This window comes from Pleurodeles waltl, chromosome 4_2 (assembly GCF_031143425.1).
Source record: "Pleurodeles waltl isolate 20211129_DDA chromosome 4_2, aPleWal1.hap1.20221129, whole genome shotgun sequence".
NCBI lineage: Eukaryota > Metazoa > Chordata > Amphibia > Caudata > Salamandridae > Pleurodeles > Pleurodeles waltl.
In genome coordinates this window covers 439,281,024-439,302,687 of record NC_090443.1, presented here as the reverse complement: position 1 = coordinate 439,302,687, position 21,664 = coordinate 439,281,024, and the positions used below count along the sequence as shown (strand labels likewise).

Genomic DNA, 21,664 nt, shown 5'->3' with positions numbered 1-21,664 from the left:
CCTGTATGCGAGCACGTGGGCATGGTTATGCTGTACTCTGCTTCATGTGGTTGGGCTCCATTGTTGACCAAGCATAGCTCTCCTTGGCCCGGCGCCATTTTGAACCAGTGTATAATGCACCCCAAGAAGCTGGTAAAGGGCGATAGACTACCCCATTCCAAAACAGAGGCACTCGCCAGGCTTCTGGTCCAGAGGTCGAGAAGCAACTCTCAATGATGAATATTCTAGTGCAGATGGGCTGCAGATATTTGCATCCGCCAACTCCTCACCCATTTTTATGTCCTCGTAGCTTGAAGACCCCCAACTGTGAAGATGCCACTCAAATCTGCCAAGTTCCGCTCACAGCAATGAGGGGTTTCATTCATATTTCCTCACACTTTTATTCTGGTCAATTAACTCGCTCAAGACTCTTTCAGCGGAATGAATTATTGCAAAATGCCACGTTGGAGGTTGCACGGCTTCCCTTAAACACGGATCCTGGCTAGCGACGTGGGAATGCAGAGGACCTTGGTATCACAGCAACACAACAGTGGCTGCTGGATGGTCACTAGTGCTTGGCCAATGGTGCTGCCCAGACCGCAGAAGTTTTAAAACGCATTATTACCCAGAATGAAGTCATATCCATGCATTATTTTGCATGTCTCAGAAGAACGACACAAATAACACAGAGTAGTTGGTTCAATAAATCTCCTTTGCTCTGTCAGAGCTGCACTGTTGAAAAATGAACACGAGAAACATCTGGCGCATGCGCATTGCTGCTGAAAAACTGCAACAAACTGCACAAACTGACTCCGCCCTTCAGACAAACTGGGTTTTCAAAACTGAATTCCACAAACCAGATAAAGTTTCCATTTGATCTCCGGCGTTAATGGCACTCATTAACACATTTCATTAACATTCTCCAAACCTGTTAATAAAGATTACAGAAAATAAAACAGTACACTTCCAAATTCCATTTACTTCTTTCAGCATCATTTTAACATTTGAAAAAGCACATCTTGTTCATGCCACCCTGGGCGAAGCTAATACTGTGTAACATAAAAAAATAGGTTTCTGTGATTTATGAGGTTGTGATGCCAGCCAGGCGCCCCGGTGACATTAATAAACTGTGCAGCCTTTGCGCTTTTAAATTAGGAATGTAGACAGACTGAAAGTCTAGATGTCAAGCAACATATAACATATATACAAGAATCTCGAGCAAGTTAATTATCTGGAATAAAAGTTGGGGGAACGTGAAAGGTGCAGCTAATCATCACTGCTGTGAGTAGAAGTTGGATGAAATGTAACTGGATCCCTTCAAAACAGTCACAATAAATAATATATATTTTCCCTTTAATACAACTGCACGAAAAATGCCAGAATTTACCTGACAACACTGATTGCCACAATTTGGTGCAGATCCGTCAACGGGGCCGGAGTTATAGGGTTGAAAAGTGCCTACCCTGGTGACTACATATGTATTTGTATGGAAACCTTTTTAGCAGGAATTGCTCTATCAACGAAGATGTAATGCCTATAAAAATAGTTTATCTTAGTTTGCAATGAATTCGGGATGTTTTGGTTGGAAAGCCAACCTTAGTCACATTGGTCGCCATTATCACACACGTGTATCTAAAGGAGCATTTGCTTCATAGTTACATATACATTTACAGAAAACATTTCCTTCATTGGCTACACAATGTCAAATCACATGGTAAATTAAGTTCACTGTGTCCGCCATCTTGCAGTGGTAAAAACAGCAACTTTAATAGTTTTATAACAGGTATTATTTTTTCTTTGTAATGAATGAAAACTTCCTTTCAGCAACGTTTCACAAGGAATGTATTTGTTCCATTAATTATATACTTAGGTCCACCTCAAATTAAGAAACCTTGTGTTCATGCACAGAGGCATCTGGACATTTAGCCATGCTCTGCACTTATTCTCAACACCACAAGAGCAAGTTTCAGCAATGAGGGCTTCAAACGAAAAGAATGATTGTAAAATGGCATTGACAGTGTTTTCTAACACAGGTCTACGGGATAACAGTTAACCCTTTAGATCTGTGGATCCAAACTCTGCATTTATATTTATCTTTTTTAATTTTGAGGGATGATGTGCCCTTTTGTAATACATCTCATCCTCATTGTGATTTTGGTATTCTGTCCTCATGCACACCGTGTAAGAAATTTGATTATTATTTGGTGTGGGTAACTGCCACGTCAATTTATAATCAATAAGAGTGTGAACCCTAAAAGTCACTAAATTAACCTGAGCTGAAACGTTTGGTTTCTAACGCAAATAGCAGAGACGCTTACCTTACAGCAACATGGAAAGTATTTATGCAGGACCCAAATGGTAATGCAGACAAAAAAGCAAAATAATAAAAATCCCACACAGAATTAAAAAAATAGAGTAAATTTGATATACAAAATGACACCACAGTGAGAAAAATCCAATGAGGGGATTTTTTAAAATGTTAACTAGCAGTGGTGTAAAGAAGCACACAGCACCAATGATAGTCATTGTTCACGGTAGACCAGAGACAGGTACACCCTTGTCATATACTTTACCTTCTGACTTTAGTCCTTTAAGTCCCAATCTACCACGGGAGTACACTTTTAAAGCCCACCTGGACCTATGAGAAGGAACTTTGAGACTCACAATTTGTCAGACAGAGGCCAACAGCAGAGTCTATTTCAGGTCCAATTGCCACTGGTTAGTTGGGCAGTTACAGGAAACACTTCTTAAGCTTGTTGTATCCCTGTAGCTTGAACAGGAGGTCTGCCATATAGCAGTCGGGGTCCAGTTTTTTGTCCTGGGTACAAGAGAGATCAGGTCCAATCCTTCAGGGCTCCCCTCCGGCCACTGATCTGAGTCCAGTCCTCTTCTGTTCTTCCTCATGTTTTGAAGTGGGTGTCTGGTAGTATCACACGAGACAGTAGGTACACACAAGAATTTTCTTGGCATCCTATTCCCTTCCTTTCAAGGGCACCCCAAGTGTTATGTGTGAACTTAACAGACCTGTCAAGAAGAATTTGACACTGTAATGTCAAAAAGGATCCTCACAGCCCCAACTGTTCCACTGAGCTCACATTAGGCATCTCTGCCCATTCTGGTAGACCTGACGCTCACGTTGGCCTATTATGTAGCTCCTGGTAGGAATTTCACACATCATTCATACCTTTTTCAGGCCAAGTAACTGCTGGGTGAAGTAGGAGAATTTATACAAATTAGCATCTATAACTCATACCATAAGGTAACTATAACTCGCGCCCTCACCATGCACTGCTTATTACCCCACAAATTACGGCACTCATGACATCTTTTATGACATCACTGATAATATCACTGTAATATTTGCAGTAACATTTTTGATGAAAAAACTGTGCATGGCGGGGGCGTGAGTTATAGTTACCTTAGAGCACAAGTTATAGTTACTTGAGATAACTGTAACTGGGTTCTGTACGTTTAAAATGTGAGCCTAACTATAACGTCCTAGTAACCTTTGTTAAGTGAATTTCTATGTTTTTTTAATTCTGTTTCTTAACTATGATGTCCCTGTAACCATGTATATATATATATCTTTATATATATATATATATGTATATATATATATATATATATATATATATATATATGTATATATATATATATATATATTCACTGAAAATAACAAATGTTAAAGTGACATTATAGTTAGATATGGTAAAAAGTTCTTAGCTTATGTTGATAAATAAAACTGAAATTCATTGAAAAAACAAAGTTTGAAGTAATGGTCTAGTTAGGTGTTGAAATGAGATAAAAACGAGCATTTATAAAAACAAAAAAAACACTGAAATTCACAAGTTATAGTTCACTGAGTTTACTAATCTTAAGCCCCACCATGCACTGCTTCGGAACTCATATATTGCATCACTCATGATGAAGTGTCATCACTGGAGTCATCAATGATAGCATCTCAAATTACATCAGGAAACAGAAAATGGCTGAAACGCTTACCTCGCCATATCTATCTATCCATCTATCTATCTATCTATCTATCTATCTATCTATCTATCTATCTATCTATCTATCTATCTATCTATCTATCTATCTATCTATCTATCTATCTACATACCTTTTTCCACTAAAGGATTATGGGGATGTTATAGTTATGTTCAGATTTTACACACACAAAACCATAGAAATTACAGAAATATAGTTAGAGTTATTTCAAGTAACTATAACTCGTGCCCTAAGGTAACTATAACTTGTGCCCTTGCCATGCAAGTTGTCTCATCAATAATTTTAATGCAAATGTTACAGTGATATTACTAATGATGTCATAAAAGATGTCATGAGTGATGTAATATCTGGAGTACTTAGCAGTGCACGGCAAGGGTGCAAGTTATAGTTACCTCAGGTGCTCCTGCCCATCTACCTCCTGCCCTCTGTTATCTGAAACCATGTCCCTACCCCATTCCTCCTGCCCTCAGTGGTGCAATGTGCCATACTTGCCAACATTTTGAACTTGGCAACATGGAGATTTTGAAAACAAACCTGGGTAATTGATTTTCCCTATTGACTTACATTGAAAAGGAGATTTTAGGCAGGAGACCCTGCTCTTTTCATCTTAAAAACATCAAGAGTCCCCTGCCTGAATCAGATCTGTTGGCAGGTATGGTTGTACTGCCACTGCCTCTTCTTTCTGCCCTCAATGGTCTGTTATATTGCCACAGCCTCTCTTGCCTGTTCTGCATGGTTGGTTGCCCCTGCCCCTCCCGCCTGTCCAGAGTGGTCAACTTGTTGACTCTGTAACCTCCTCCCTGCCCTCAATTATCTGAGTCCGTGCCCCTGACATCTGCCTCCCTACAATATTCTAAAGAACAACTAGATTGCTATCATTCTATATTTATTACAAAAGTGTGGCACTTCTGACTTCATCTTAATGTAATCAAAACTATAATACTTAAAGCATTTCCTTTAGAAATTATAAAAATGAGAGTGTCTTATTCCCATAAAAAAATATGGTTAGTGGTCTAAAAAAACTACAATAAGGACACATTTTCTGAGTTTTCAAAAAGCGACAAAGTACTTTTAAACTAATTGCTATCTTGATGTTTTTTTATCCAGTTGATCACTTGATTATATGTTGCACTTAGGGGAGAGAATGAGACATTATGGCCAGAGCTGCAGACTTTGCAACTGGGGAACCAGGTTCGAGTTACGGCGTCAGCTCAACACCCTATGATTCTGGGCAAATCACGTAGGGTCTCATTACGAGTCTGGTGATCCCAGGACCGCCAGCCTCATGGTGGCGGTCAAACCACCACAACTTTGGCGGTCTGCCTCCCACATTACAACCCTGGTGGGTGGACCCACCAGGGGACCTCAGTCCTTGCTGGAAACATGGTTCCAGATGTGGTGACGGCAGCCGGAGTTGTAACCAGCCACGGTGGCAATGAACTCAGCGCTGCCAGGCTGATTACAACCCCACTTTCCCCCAGCCTTTTCATGGTGGGGATCCTGTCATGGAAAGGCTGGTGGAAAGCCAGTGCAGGGGCCACCCTGTCCAGCACCGTCGGAATTCCAAGGTACTACTTAAGGGCGCTGAGACCAATATCGTAGCACTGCTCCCGTTGGTCAGCCCGGCGGCAAGGCGTAATACAATGTTGCCGCCGGTCACCCCGGCAGGAGCATTGTGATAGGCTTGGGGAAAATGTCACCACCATGGCAGTGGAGTACTCTCCGTGGCTTTGGTGGTCCCGTGGTGGGACCACCAAAGTCGTAATCAGGCTCTTAATCTCCCCATGCCTAAAACCGAAAAGGAATATGTCCTTGTGCAATATACCTGAAGCTCATATAAAGCACTCCAATACCTTTGGGTCAAGTCTGTGATATATATTAACTTGCAGTGTGTTGTTGGTGTTGAAAGTGCATGTTTTGGTTTACATGTCAGAATGTTTTCATGAAATAGAAAAGGAAGATATTTGAGAACTCACTTAAAACATGTGCTAATTTTTCTTTCTTCAGCAATAACCATAATGTCTATGACAAAATGAAGCTCCTCATTTTGTTCCTTTCTAAATTAAATGTTTTAAGTTTTACCAGTTTGATTCATTCTAAATGGCTTCAGGTCTGCCGCACTTTTGTAATAAGTAAGACAGTTAGCGCTCAATTTGTTCTTTAGATCACTCTGGGAGGATTAGTAGAACACAAAGGAATCAACTGATAGGATGCTTCTGTTGAAGTAAAAAAGTAATATACTTGATAACTCACATAAAACGTACCTAATTATTCTTCCTACAGCACTAACCATAACTTCTATGACAAAATTAGCCCCCTCATTTTGTTCTTTACTAAATGAAATGTTTTCAGTTTTACCAGTTTGATTTAATCAAGATGGCTTCAGGTGTGCTACACTTTTGTCATATGTAAGACTCTTACCGCTCTAGCTGTTCTGTAAAAGACTCTGAGAGACTGCAGTAGAACACAAGAATAACAAATGACAGGCTGCTCCTGTTGGAAGTACATGTTTTACGGAGAATGTCAGACTCATTCTCATATAGCTGAGAAAGATAGTGTGAATTTACAGAAAATATGCTCGTCTTTTAGCTTCTGGAGCACCTTCCATAACCTCTATGGGAAAATCATGAGAAAACTGTTTTCTCTCAATCATGATTTATGTAATCCCAGCAGAAGGCTTTTTCACAGGATAGAATCATCTGAGCACAAATGATTTATATTGTAACTAAAACCCTTTATACGTTCACCTTTTTGTGACCCTCATAACCTGCCATTCACTACAATGCATTTCAGTGGGTGCTATCATGTATACTGGTTCCACGGAGGCTGCTATCACTTTCTGGTTGAAGTACTGATAGCCAATCAGATCTCACCATGAAATCTGTGATTAGGCTCCGCCCAGATATGCAAATTTAGATTTCTTTTAATAGCTCAAAAACTACTGAAAGAATTTACAACAAATTACAAAAAGTGTGCTTTCTGGACCAAGATCTACCTTCATGCCAAATTTGGTGTAATTCTGTTCAAGAGTTTGGGCTGCAGTCGGTCTAAAATCTCTATGGGAAACACACTTTTTAAACCCCCCCTTTTTTTCTCAGCCCTCACTTAACGGATTACCCCGAAACTTTACATGCGCAACAAGACACAACAAGACGCTTTTTAAAACAAATGTCATTACGTTTTGTCAAACGGTGCCAAAGATATAACTAAGGCAAAAAACGCATTTTCTCTGGAAACTAGGTCCTATGATTAATATATATATATATATATATATATATATATATATATATATATACACACACACATACACACACCACGAAGTTGTGAAATTTGTGGATAAAACGACTAGTTTTTAGCGATTCCTTGGAGTGTCTGTGGATATCATGGCAACGAGAGGGAAATGTGTGGAAATATATATATATATATATATATATATATATATATATATATATATATATATATATATACATGACTCTATATATAGAGAGATGAAGCTGTTTGTGTATATATATATACATATATATACACATATATACATATATGTGTGTAAACACAAACAAATACAAACAGAAATGCGCATACACACTAAGCTAAGTGCAGACTTGGCATCCAGAGCAGACGTCTGCGGCTCTCATGATCTTGTTTTGAATGACATTTTATCTGAGTTCCGGTACTGAATTGAACAAAACTTACTGGAAAGGCTAAAAAGGTATCATTTGATTTAAATTGACCATGTATTTGGGCCATAACAAAAAACAGACCTGTCACTTCTATTTACGAGTAACTGATCAAACGTTAGGCAGATGCCAGGCATGCGCATTTGCCAATCTGAGCTAAGGGTGATACTGAAATATTAACTAAATGGAAAGAGGTGTCACTCGCGCACAAAAGACAAAATATGAAACACAAAAAACAAAACACTGTTGCAAACCTCATATATATTAAAAATCATTAAAGGACGCATCATTTTCAGCACACTAGATATATTCTACAGCCTTCTACTGTTCTTGTAAATTAAGAACTGCATCTCCTTGCAACACTTTACTTCATGTACTGTACTATTTTTATATATATATATATATATATATATATATATATATATATATATATATATATATATATATATATATGTGTGTGTCTATAGAAAAATAGTATATATATATATATATACTGCAAAAAGGATACGTGATGCCACTATGATTCTCTATGTAGAGGGGCTTTTCAGTGTATCTTTTCATCCAGTCTTCATCATCAACAATCTCCCACAATAAGCATTCTGGAGCTGTACTTTGTGTGAAGACATCTGCTTGGGTTTGAGACACTGTGATACATTGTAAACAATGGTCCATTTAAAATCATAAGTAATAAACTCAGCTGAAAAAGTACCTTGCAAAGGCCACTAGAAAACGTTTGATAAAGGCACATCATATACATAAAATGCCACTAATCATTAGCTCTGCACCCATACCCAGCTTCCAGTGCACTACTCACAAGCCAACCCAACTTCAGAGCGACAGATCACTAATGACATCAAACAGTAACACCACATATCACATTGTTAAGGAATCCATTCGGGCTTCATATCGGGCACACAAGCCAAGCTCCGAATGTACTAGGTCAGTGGTTCCCAACCTGTGGTCCGCGGACCCCTGGGGGTCCGCAAAGCCTCCTCAGGGGGTCAGCAACTGCTTGGAAAATTAAATAATATTAACAGATTAGGTCCTCAGCTTTCAGTAATGACTCAGTTGGGGGCCCCCGAATTCCAATAATCATTCAGTGGGGGTCCCCAGGTTCCAGTAAGGATAAAGTGGGGGTCCACAGAAGTCAAAAGGTTGGAAACCACTGTACTACGTATATGGCATGATTCTTTAAATAATATTTCACAGTGGGTGCTATTTATGCCAGGAACAGGCTACAATTTTCTTTACAATCTGCGACTTTTGACACCAATTTCAAAAACAAGTAGTAGAAAATTATAGTCCCAATATTGTTTTTATTTTTGCATTATTGTTTTGAATTCGATATTTATTTCTGTATACATTCCTTTGAAGGGCAGAGTTCAGCCAGAGAACTTGGGTTGTTCTCACTATGGATAGGTGGAGGTACAGTGAGCGTAGATGTGCTAGGAAAAAGTGACTGAGGCCAGAAAAGGACTGCTGTGCCCCCTTCTAACTAGGACAACGCATGGACTTCACTATTTACTACTGCATGCAGCTATGCATGTGCAGAGTTTCAGATTTTGTACTCTGCAAAGTTTGCACTAATACCTGGTTTACCGTCTCACAAAGATTGTGGTTCTGCATTTCACAATAAACTTGACTGCACTGCTGTGCTTTAAGTATGTAGGTACCCCCAGGGACTGAGCATCTACACTTCTTAATCTGAAATGGAGAGAACTATTGCGGCTTAGTCAGTGCTTAATTTGTAATAAAAAATGTGCCGGTGCTCAAAGCCCTCCTCTTAAATACGCGTCTGCTGCAATTAAATGTGGGAACACAGAATACTGAGGCAGCGTAATCCTGAAGCCATCTCGGGCCTCTTCAAACCACTTAAGCCACTCCCTGCCCCTTCAGCTCACTTTTGAAGCTTTCTGCTTTCTCCCATTGTGTTGCTTTTTCGCTTTTCTCTTTGTCTTTTCCATATGTGTGTTTTGTTTGCAGCAAATGCTTGAGGCAGAAGAATAAGCGACGGCCCTCAAAAATAAGTACTGGTGATTAGCACTGGTATTAGTTATGGAGCAACACTTTTAATGGGAACTTACAAGCACTTCTAGCAACTGGGCCCTCTGGGATAGTGTGCTCCTGCACTTTTATATTTCAGTTTCAAGCACTGCAACATAAGATTTTTTTCACATAATTGAACCCAGTCAAGCTGGAAAATATATGGAGAATTATTGTCTGCTAGTGTACCCCTTGCAGAACTTTTCTATGTAGCATAGCATTGCAAAGCAGATGAGCACTCACTGTTTTCAGCATAGCTCATTTCATGTAGAACCTTTTTTAGAGTTAAATAAAGATATTTGGACAAAACCTTTGCAAAAGTGATGAATTTAACCTGGAAGTGGCAAAACAAAAAACTTTTCAAAGTTTACTGCAGACCTTTGCGAAGTTTACAAAAACTTTTTGCAACTTCGTACATCCGTATATGTAACTTTCTTCTCACCTCGGAGAAAAAAAAGCTTGAATAATAAACCTAACATTGTTTTTAAAGATCTTCGAAAACAGAATCGGAATTTATGTCACCTAGATTAAGAGGTTTATTTTGTTTTGCGATTTTATATAGTGCGAACTAGACCCAAAGGCATTGAGCGCTATACATGAGCACCAGTTATGTTACACATAGGGTGACCAGGCGTCCTGGATTTGCTGGACAATCCCGGTTTTTCGCCAGGAGCCCGGAAGATTTTGGGAAATTTAGCTCATGTCCTGGTTTTTAGAAAGGGTTGACTGAAAACGGTGGGAGGTGCCTCTTTTATGTTTTTCAAAGCAGGAATAGTTAACAGCTGTTATAAGGAAGCAATTTAAATAAAGTGTGATCCTGGTTTTAAAAATGGTGTTTTATTTATGTTCTTAATGCCTCTGCTGTAATTCTGTGTGGATGAGTGCTGTCATCCTGTGCACTCGGTTGAAGTAAAATTGTAGTCCTTCTTCTGTTATGCTGGAATATCCCATTTTTTGGCATTCAAATTATGGTCACCAAAGTTACACAAGAACACATTTATTTTTGGTAGGAGCAGGGAGATTAAGGGGGTCATTCTAACCCTGGCGGTAAAAACCGCCAGGGCGAATGACCGCGGTAGCACCGCCAACAGGCTGGCGGTGCACCGCTGGGCATTCTGACCGCGGCGGTTCAGCCGCGGCCAGAAACGGAAAGTCGGCGGTGTACCGCCGACTTTCCGCTGCCCTTGAGAATCCTCCATGGCGGCGGAGCGCGCTCCGCCGCCATGGGGATTCTGACACCCCCTACCGCCATCCTGTTCCTGGCGGGTCTCCCGCCAGGAACAGGATGGCGGTAGGGGGTGCCGCGGGGCCCCTGTAAGAGGGCCCCAAAAGGAATTTCAGTGTCTGCCTAGCAGACACTGAAATTCGCGACGGGTGCTACTGCACCCGTCGCACTCCAGCAACTCCGCCGGCTCCATTCGGAGCCGGCTTCATCGTTGCTGGGTCTTTCCCGCTGTGCTGGCGGGCGGCCTTTTGGCGGTCGCCCGCCAGCACAGCGGGAAAGCCAGAATGGCTGCCGCGGTCTTGTGACCGCGGTGCGGTCATTTGGCGGTAACCGCATGGCGGGCGGCGACCGCCACCCGCCGCGGTTAGAATCACCGCCTAAGTGTATTGCCCAGAATCACATGATGTTGCGCTGATGCAGAGACTCGAACCTGGTTCCCCAGCTCCAAAGTCGGCAGGTTCCCCCAGACATCTCCCAAGATCCAGTCTGCCCAGTTTCTCCTAGCCAAGATTTCCACCAGGACATTCCAATGCATCCTAAATGGCGAGACCGTCCAGTTGTTCAACGGCCTTTCATTACTATTCTCAATGTTCTTTTCAGCATGATCACACTGGCTTTCGGTGGCTAGCAGCGGAGATACTAGATTATTCATCTAGGTCATCAGGCTTATTGCATACAGACCAACTAGGACACGCATTGTGATACTTCCCGACTCCATTCATATCTCAAATATCTGGACATCACATACCAGTGGGCTCTGCTTATCTCTGCCCTATGTCTGGATTGGCCATCGCCTTCAGAACTGCATCATCCCTACCAGGGCTTATTGCAAAACAAGCTTGAAAACCTATTTGATTATGCAGTATAATTGATTGGCCACACAACCATTTATGTCTGCACATTATCCAGTTGGACTACCTCTAAGGGCCATGAGGCCTTGTAGCTTGTAACAACTCTCTACAGAAGAACAATATTACTAGTCTAGCCTAGGGTGACCAGATGTCCCGGATTTCCTCGGACAGTCCTGGTTTTTAGAGGACTGTCATGGTGTCCCATCGCTTTTGTTCATTTTAAATAAATGTCCTGGTTTTTGGTTCAAAGGTCAGGTCCAGCTGCAAGTCATAAGTGAAAGGTATGCTCTCCTTTCACACGCAGCACTAGAGGCTTAAATAACTGAATAAGTAATTTATTGATTTCTGCCGTCTGCTGCTGCCCACACACACATATAGACACACACATTTACAGGACAGGACAGATATAAAGGTGACACTAAAGACTTTAGTCCTTCTTTTATGTCTCATCTGTCCCGCTCTTTTTCTTTTCAAAATCTGCTCACCCTAGTCTAGCCATCATGTTTCTCCTATTATGGACCGTAACATTTCCACAACCCCTGCCTGCCTGTACAGCCCATCCTTGGGACAACCTTCCACCAGTACAACTATTGGTGTCTTGGGCTGCCAGTCCACCTCTTAGCCAATCACCCACTAGATCACTTCACAGAATTCTGATTGGCAGGTCCAGGTCCTTTCCACCACATGAGAGGTCTATCGTGACACCTCTAGAAAAGCAAAGGAAGGCAGCACTTTTTCTGCACGCTTTGAAATTCTGCAATATGACATCACCTACAGAGCTGCTACTTCTTAAGTTTCAAAAATATTGATGCCCAAGGATTCTTAAAACATTTCTAGAAATGCAGAGCGCCAGAATGACGCTGAATGCTAGCCAACTTAAAAGCGACTGCTCTCATCGATGCTACATTAATATCACACTTAGGATTAAAGCGGCGCCGCCATGTACAAATACGCAATATGGAAGGCACTTTAGTAGCATAAACGGCCTCAATAAACCCTGATAATCCGGGCCCGGAACACAATGGCGCAGCGTGTCTGTGCCGCCTTGACGGCTACTGAAGCTGTCAAGCTGGAAGAATGGGAAAGAGAGGTACCCAAAATGTGTAGAGTGTAAATGAGGGAGATTTTAAAAGTCTAATTAAAAGACGCCGTTGCTCCTTCCAGGTAAAGGACGAGATTCTGAAACAGTGCAGCATGACTGAGCCAAAGTAGGGAAGGCACTCTCGGCTCTCATACACTGGCAGCGCGCTGTTTGTCTGGTTCGCCCACGGCGACATGTCTGTGTCATGGTTCTCTTGAGGTGCCCGGCTCTTGTTGCTATGCTGGCCTCATTGGCGGCTGTCATGCTCTTTTGAGATGTAACACTTCCTCCTAGATCCACTGCAGGTATGTAAGTGTCGTAACGGTCAGAGTGTAGGTCTGTCATCTATATCTAAGGCTTTTGACTTCAGAGGGGAGCATAAAACCACTGATCCAGTGCCAGTTTACCGGAACCATTTCTGACCAGAAGGGGCGCTGGAGTCTGCGCAGAAGAAGGCCGCAGACATAAATGGAATTTTCTAGTGTCTTTTCTTTCATTTATTTTTTACAGAGGTTCTGTTTCACCTGAGTTTTCCCCAACGTCAAAGGAGTACAATTCAAGGCACGCATCCCGTTAATACGGTATGCTATGCAGCGGCAAAGAGACTGGTTTGGGGAGAAAATGTTTCCCACAAAAAACATTTCAATCTAAATAGTCAACAGCTGTAAAAAAAAAAAAAAGTGTGTGACATTTTGCAGCTGTAAAAGACATTTTTGCAAATTTTCAGGATAAAACTGCTTGTATAGACCTAGTCCAGATAAACATTATGGAAAAACACACATATACACACGAGATAACGAAATAACACGCATGTGTTACATTGTTTGAGCAAAAATATGAATATTAAGGATCGCAAATCATTTTAAACCATGCAGGTAAGATAATTTGGAGTCTATAGAAAATGACCACACCAGAAGGTCCATCAATAACAGCCATAGTAAAAGCAGAATGATTTTCACAGGACGCTTTTTCACCCATAGTCCCCACTAAATACAAGAGCCAACATGTTGTCATTTGACTTTAGTCATGATCTTTTGATTAGGATAAAATAATATATTTAAATGGGGGTACTAGAGTGCCGGCGAGCAAGATGGGCGCACCTCAGTGAGGCTCCTGCCTCCCAGGGCTATATCTGGTAAAATCCACATGAAGATTGCCACCATCGTGCCTTAAATAAACATTGCTGCCCGCTGACACCGCATGTAGGAGGCAGAAAAGTGTGCTGCAGGGGCTCGACCAACAAAGAGGACAGTGACCTTATAAATGTGCTTGGCCTCTGTGAGGTGAAAACATGGCGACTCGCGGATGTGGCTGGGCTTGGACCGCGTACTGGCCCCAGAAGCAGCGCAGAAGAGGATAACGGAGCTGTAGAGGTCGTGGGGGAGGCATGACACCGGCCACAAGGCACTTCCTTTGAAGCTGTGTGGACTGAGTTGAGTTCAGAACTTGCAGCCTGACCAGCGAGGTGTGTGTGGTAGAGGGACAGCGGCCTGGAGAGTGTCTGTGACCTGGGCTTTCTGGATGGGCTGTGTGGGCCACTGTCGGCTTAGATTACTGCCTCTGCCCGGGGATCGCCGTTGGGGACAACGAAGTAGAGCAGCGCCAGAGACATATGAGGCATAAGAGGTCTCGGGCGGGCCCGTGAGCGAGTGAGCGGGCTACTTGGTGGCCGAGGCTGGCCAGCTGGGCAGCACTCTGAGAGGGCCTGGTGGCGTGCTGGAGGCTGGATTGGCAAGTGGAAGGATTGTCGGCCTGGGGGGACTGTCGGGCTGAAGACTTGAGTGCAGCAAGCTCCGTAGATCGTCGTGTCCAGGGAGTGGTGCCTCTCCTGTGAGCACTATTAGCCAGCATTGTATACTGGAAGGCTGCCTGACAGTCTCACACTGAGCCCACTGACAGCTGGACAGATGTTGCAGGAACAAAGTTGTCCTTGTATATTTGACCCACGCTGATGGCGCTCTACTCACCATATGAATTGCCAGGTGGGGCTGGAGATATATGCTACTCCACCACATGCATTGACACACGACTGCCTGCCTGGCCTGCTCTCCTCTGGCCTTCTCGTGCCCCTCTGGTGCCCAACCAAGGAGAGCCAAGTCATTAAGAGGTAGTGTTATTGTTGAGGCTGGTGCGGGAGGGGCATAGTGGTTTACAATTTCAACTGATCGCCACCATATCTACTCACTGCTGCTGTCATTGTGTACTGTGATCCAGTCAGATTGCCCTTGTTGACTTGACTAGAGGGCATGGGGAAGCACGACATGAGAAAACCGGGCTGCAATTTGACCTGTGCAAATCCACCCATGCTGTGGGGACCCTGCTGACAGGGGCAACTCGAAAGAGCAAACCATTGAGGACCCATCCGGACCAGACAATATGAAATCATTACTGCTCGCAACGCAGCAAAGCTTCACCTCCATTGAATCCAAAATGGATACCGTGTGCACTCGCATGGACTTCATCATGCATAAATTGGAAAAGCATGATGGATGCATAGCTGAAACTGAACAACGTCTGTATGTGGTGGAAGACGCTTTCATGGAAAGGAGTGAGCAACTTTTGAATATGGAAAAAGTACTTAAAATAATTTCTGCTAAAAACGAAGACCTTGAAGCGAGATCTCCCAGAAACAATCTGAGCATTATGGGTATCCCCGAAACTACAAACACCGGGAAGATGAAAGAATTTGTAGAACACCTTTTAATCACAGTCTTTGGGCCGAAACCCTTCTCCAAAATCCTCATTGTGGGATGAGTACACCATGCCTTGATGGCATGACCTCCTCTGGGTGTAGCTGGGTGACCCATCATTGCCTGGCTGTTTAACTACAGGGCCAGGGACACGGTACTACTGCTGGCCAGAGAGAGGCATACGTTACAATTAGAAGGGATCACCATGTCCATTTACCCTGCCTTCACTTTGGCAGTCCAGGAAGCACGCAGAAAATACACTCCCATCAAGCAGACATTACAGCAAGATAACATTCAATGTGCAATGCTTTATCCAACAAGACTTTCCATTACTCATCAAGACAAGGCTCAAACCTTCAGTAACCCCCAGCAGGCTGGCGAGTACCTGAAGAGGAACCTTGGAAGAAATCCCCCCCCTTCAGATCAACACAGATGTGCAGACCTCCCTCGCCATTTTCGGAGGTGGAATGATTCAGGCTGGCTGAAGCATGGCTGGGGGCAGGGAGAAGAGACATCTTGAAAAGTTCTGAACTCTGTGGGCTGTCTGGGGGGGCATGCTGGCATGGGCTGTTCATCATTATGGCAGGTCTAAGTGTACTAGAGTGAATGGACGAATGTAACATGCAGCAATGGGGCCATAATGGGAATCCTATATATTCTCCCTAGGCTCTCTTGTTTACATGAGGAGGAACTTTCAGTCACTCTAACTGAGCACTGCAAAGGTTATCCCTGGGTATTGAATTTGCCTGCTCTGGTATCTTCTCCTTTTTCTGATTTCACACATCTATAAATACTACAACCTTTCACTACACTTTCAGTATCCTCATCTGTTACTCTAACCTGCTGCCCTTTTCATCACTGTAACTAGCTTCTGTTCTTTTCTAGCTCTCCTGACGCTATTTGTTCTCTTCTGTTTGATTTATTTAAGTTGCCCACGTGGGCCTCAGAGATTTCTTATTTTTTACTTTCTCTCTAAGTTCTGGCACCATGCTGGATGCGCTAGTTTTTTAATTGAGGGAGGGAAGAGTTCCTCTGGGGGGTTAGGGACATCAGGGGGGGGGGAAGGGAGCTGTTAAATGTTTCGCACCTTGGATATTCCGTCCATAACGCAGTAAGACATACGTAATCCGTATGTATGACATTCCCTATCGTGCTGGGTAAAACTCTAATGGATACTTTACCCTCCACCCACCATGGCTGACACCAGCTACACGCAGTGTGGGGATTCACAACACCAGTACAGTTGTCTCACATGGAATGTAAGGGGACTGGGTGACCTGTGCAAGCTCCAACATATATTGGCATACCTAGATAGACAACAGGTTAACATAGTTCTGATCCTGGAAACACATATTGGGCTGTCCGCGCGTGTGGCTTTCGCCTCCTGCTGGGCATTCCACAGAAGCTTCGCATCCTACTCCACATATGCGAGGGGCACTGCGACACTTGTACAAAAGGTCAACCCGTATGTTCATATCAGCGATATTATGGACCCACAGGGATGCTACACTATCATAGGGGGTAGGCTTGCTTCCATATCAGTTGCTATTCTTTATTGCTATGGCACTAATAGTGACAAGCCCAATTTATTTGATCGAATATGGGAGGGCGTGGGCTGTACCGGGGCTACACAGGATTTCTGAGGGGCGACTTTAACATTGCTCTAAATGTGCAATATGACAAATCCTGGCCCACAATGTCTGAGCATCCCAATGCATGCTGGTGCATCCAACATATAATTGAAGAACACAGCTTGCTGGACGCATGGAGAACTCTCCACCCAGAGAAGTGGGAAGGCACTTTTTATTCAGGTGTGCACAATAGCTGGTCCAGAATAAATTATTAGTTCATAACTAGGGGGATAGGGCCCTGGCTGTGCGAGATGCGCCACCTAGCTCGTACCTATTAAGACCCCTGTCCAGTGCTCATGACTCTCCGCCCTCAGATAACCCCTTCCTCTCTGGCCACTTGGCGACTTAGCCCGACGCTTCTTTTAGATGAGCCCTTTTGGGAGGAACTGAGACAGGAGGTGGTGACCTTCTTTGACAGAAACAAGGACTCAGTTCGGAGGATTGGCACAATCTGGGAAGCATTTAAGGTCACCATGCGAGGCCTGTGCCTTGCTCAGAGTGGGGGGATTCTCTGCTCTATCCAGGACTATCTTGGCAAAATGGAACAAGACCTTGAGAAATTGGAGGATTGCGTGGAGGAACCCCGGACTCCGTAGTGACCGGTAAGATTACAGAAGCCATCTCGGACTATCAGGACACGGCAAAGTGGGAGTGCATCTATCAGGGCAAATACTTTAGGGAGAGAAGCTATGGGGAGAGACCGGGAGGTGCATTGGTGGCACCCACACATGGATAATGCCAATGTCAAACTCGAAATCCACGATGACCGTAACATCACAGTAAGGGACAGCTCAGAGATTCAATAGTTGTTCTCTAGTCACTATCAAAACTTATACACTTCTAGTAGAATGCAGGCAGTGAACATAGATGCATATCTTGAGGACACAGCATTGGGATGGCTTAGTGATGCTCATAGGGAGTAGTTATCTGCAGATACTGAAGCAGACAAAATTAGGGAAGCCGTCAAGCAATTCCAATCCGGGAAAACCCCAGGATCTGATGGGCTTCCTGCAGACCTTTATACAACATATAGTGGTATCCTTGTCCCTATTTCAAAATCAATATATTGTGATACAAGGAAGACTGGTCACCTGCCTCCCACTATGTAGGAGGTGAAGATCATTACTTTATATAAGGCTGTTAAGCCTGCTGACCTTTGTGACTCAAACAGGCCCCTATTCCTTATAAACTGTGATGTGAAGATTCTTGCAAAAGTGCTGACAAATCATCTCGGTCCCCTTATGCCCTCCCTGGTTCTCCCAGACCAGTCGGGATTCATCCCTGGTCTATCCACGACGCATAACTTGCGTAACCTTTTTGTGATTCTTCAGGACATAAACCCAGAGCTGGTTGCTGTGGCCGTGTTCTTAGATTCCACCAAGGCTTTTGATTCGGTTAAATGGGATTATCTGTGGGTGGTGCTGAGACGAATGGGCTTATCACCCCCCTTTGTGGCATGGACTGAACTGTTATACTCCCAACCCACAGCCAAAGTACAGGTTAATGGGACAAGCTCTTCCCCTTTTTCCATACAGCGAGGCACTCAACAGGGGTGCCCTTTGTCACCCCTGCTTTTCGCGCTAGCGATAGAGCCCCTCGCCGCCAAGTTATGACAACATCACTGGGAACATGCCATACGATATCCCTCCCAACATATTCTGGTGTCATTATATGTCAATGATGTTGCCTTTTACCCCAGGGACCACCACATTAGCCTGAATGCGTGGCTTCGCAAATTAGTTTGGTTTGGGGCAATTTCTGGCATTCAGATTAACTGGGAGAGGTTCCATATTTCCCACCTTAACCCAAACTCCACCCCATTTCAGCCTGACTACCAACTACAGTGGTGCGAACCCGACCTCCGGTATCTGGGGATAGTGATCACCAGAGACAAAGAGATGAACTGATCAGATCGAATTATGGTAGTGCACATTCCGCAATCACTGACAAGATTACAAGATGATATCATTGCTCCTCTCCCTTATGGGACACATCTCACTAATGAAAATGGTGATTTTGCCCAAATTGCTGTATCTATTTATTAACATCCCTTTCTCCCCAGGGCGACACTTCTTCAAAGCACTTAGAATACAATTACTGCAATTAGCATGGGTGGGTAAACAATCATGCATGCAATGGAATATTCTCACGCAACCCTTTACTAGGGGAAGCTTTGAGACTCCAGACATGCAGTTATATTTTTGGGCTGCTGTGGTGCACCATTCAATACACTGGTATCGCCCCGCTCCTTATATGCCGCACCTGGTGGTAGAACAGGGATACATGGCACCAATTCTGTCCACAGCCTATCTGGGCGCAGGGGGGAGGATCACCCGACAGCTGACTCCGCAGTGGCATGCACAACCGCAGCGTGGCTTAGATTGGCGAAGCCTGTGCTACCATTACCCTACAACTTTGCACTCCCAGTGACACATGAAACAGCTTGTAGGACTATGCTCCAGAAATCTGGGCTGAATACATGGGGGGATCTGTACATGAATGGTATATTTAAGGACCAAGATGTTTTTTTTGCTGGTGAAACAATGACTCCATTAGGTGTATTTTATCATCTGCGATTACGACAATGTTAGGGCAGTCACTCCTGACTTCCCACATGAACCTCCCACATTTAATACACTGCATGTCCTACTCAACTCTACTGGCCTTAGATACTTGCTATAGCTTCTTTATCACTCGGCCGAGCTTGAACAGCCTGGAGGGTGGGTGCCACCCGTGCTGGGTGGGAAGAGGAGCTTGGGATGCCTCTCACAGATAAACAGTAGTTGTACTGCTGCAAACAGATGGAGTACATCTCCTCCAGTAGCAGACTTTGAATAATTAATTTTAAATTCTTACATCGGATATACTACACGCCAGCTAGACTGCACCACTGTCGTCTGTGGGCTGACGATAGATGTGACCGGTGTGGTGAAGAGGGGGCCAGCTTCCTGCATTTAGCCTGGTCCTGTGGTCCGATTCAGAAGTATTGGCAAGACATAGCAGAGGCACTAACACAGATAGCAGGGCACTCCGTTAGTCTCCCGCCACTGCTGGCATTATTGAGGCACACTGGAGACATATCAGAGGTATTTAGGAACTATGTACCGCTCTGTCTGTTACTCACTAAATGCAGGGTTGCATGCAGGTGGGGCAGAGGACGGGCACAAAAATTCAAGGAATGGAAACACAACCTAATGTATTGTCAGGACCAGTTCACCACATATGCAGAACTTTTGCCCCCCTCCTCTAGACCTGAGAACCTTTGAAAACATACCTGTTTATGCAGCGGGGGTATGGACTCCTCAAGGGACTTCCATGCAGTAGCATTTGCCTGTGCTGTGCATACAGTAGATACCTTATGACATTGGAGCATCCTTTTGAACAGTAATTTGCTCTACCTCATCTTGTTAATGTATATATTTGTGCCCCAGCGGTGAGGTAGCGTCGTCTAGACCATTGTAAAGGCATAGCAACATTATCGTATACTGATGTCGCTGTGACCCTATTAGCTGATGGGGGGATCTTTTACTGAAACTGTGAATTGTCACCAGGTGGACATAATTTCTGTGTAAAAACTAATTTATGTGCACCAAAAGGTTGTTGACTGATGCCAAAGTTGGACTATATGTTGTGATAAATTTTTAAAAACAAACATAAAACTAATGAGGTCTCCTGAACAGGGAGGATATGCAACTAGGTCTGGGGTAAGGTCAGGCATGCCGACAGAAGCCTAACAGGGACCCCCTGTGGTACTATGGGGCCCAAAGGTGCTCAGAATGGAATTTTATTAACTACAAAATTACTACATTGCCTTTGTTTGACTTGGTGAAGGTTTCAAAATCAAAATCTATAGTTCTTGTTGGAGAACTGTTAACTGTGGCTGCTTTCTCTTTTCAGTTGGCTCTTTGTTGATTGATCTTCCAAAGACATGACGATATCTTCAATAAATAATTGCATATATTCTCGTTTTTTGGGGAATTCAAAAAAATATATATGTTTATTATTCTTAATTATGGTCCCTTTTAGCCAGGCCTGTTCATCCATTGGTTTATTGTTGTTTCATTCACATTTTGACTCTGCCCTCTACAGCATGCATGACGGGGCAATGGGTCACCTCACTTCAGCCATTGGCTAACATCGCTGTGAGTGATGGCATTTGTCCTTTTACAAGGAGCACATCTGCACACAAAATAGTTCCTTTCAGAGCTAGGCACTTCTTTGGGAATGTGTGCTGTTTGAGAGGCAAAAATATGTTTACTGTCAGCCAATTTTTATTTATATATGGAAGAGGGCCCTGCAGCTTCCCCAACAATCAAGGTTTACAAACACCATGACAAAAAAAAAGTACTGACAAGGTCAAAATGATGGCAACCATCACCAAACCATTACTAACGCATGCTAAAGAAGTCCAATTAAAGTGGCCCACTCATTATTAAACATTGTGACTGCGATGGAACACTTATATGGAAAACATCCCTA

General features: G+C 43.5%; 1 protein-coding gene across 2 annotated transcripts in view; it reads right to left on the bottom strand.

The window, feature by feature from the left end:
• The window catches only part of ADGRL1 (adhesion G protein-coupled receptor L1), a 561,888-nt gene that overhangs the window by 255,860 nt on the left and 284,364 nt on the right, over positions 1–21,664 (bottom strand). The window lies entirely within an intron of this gene.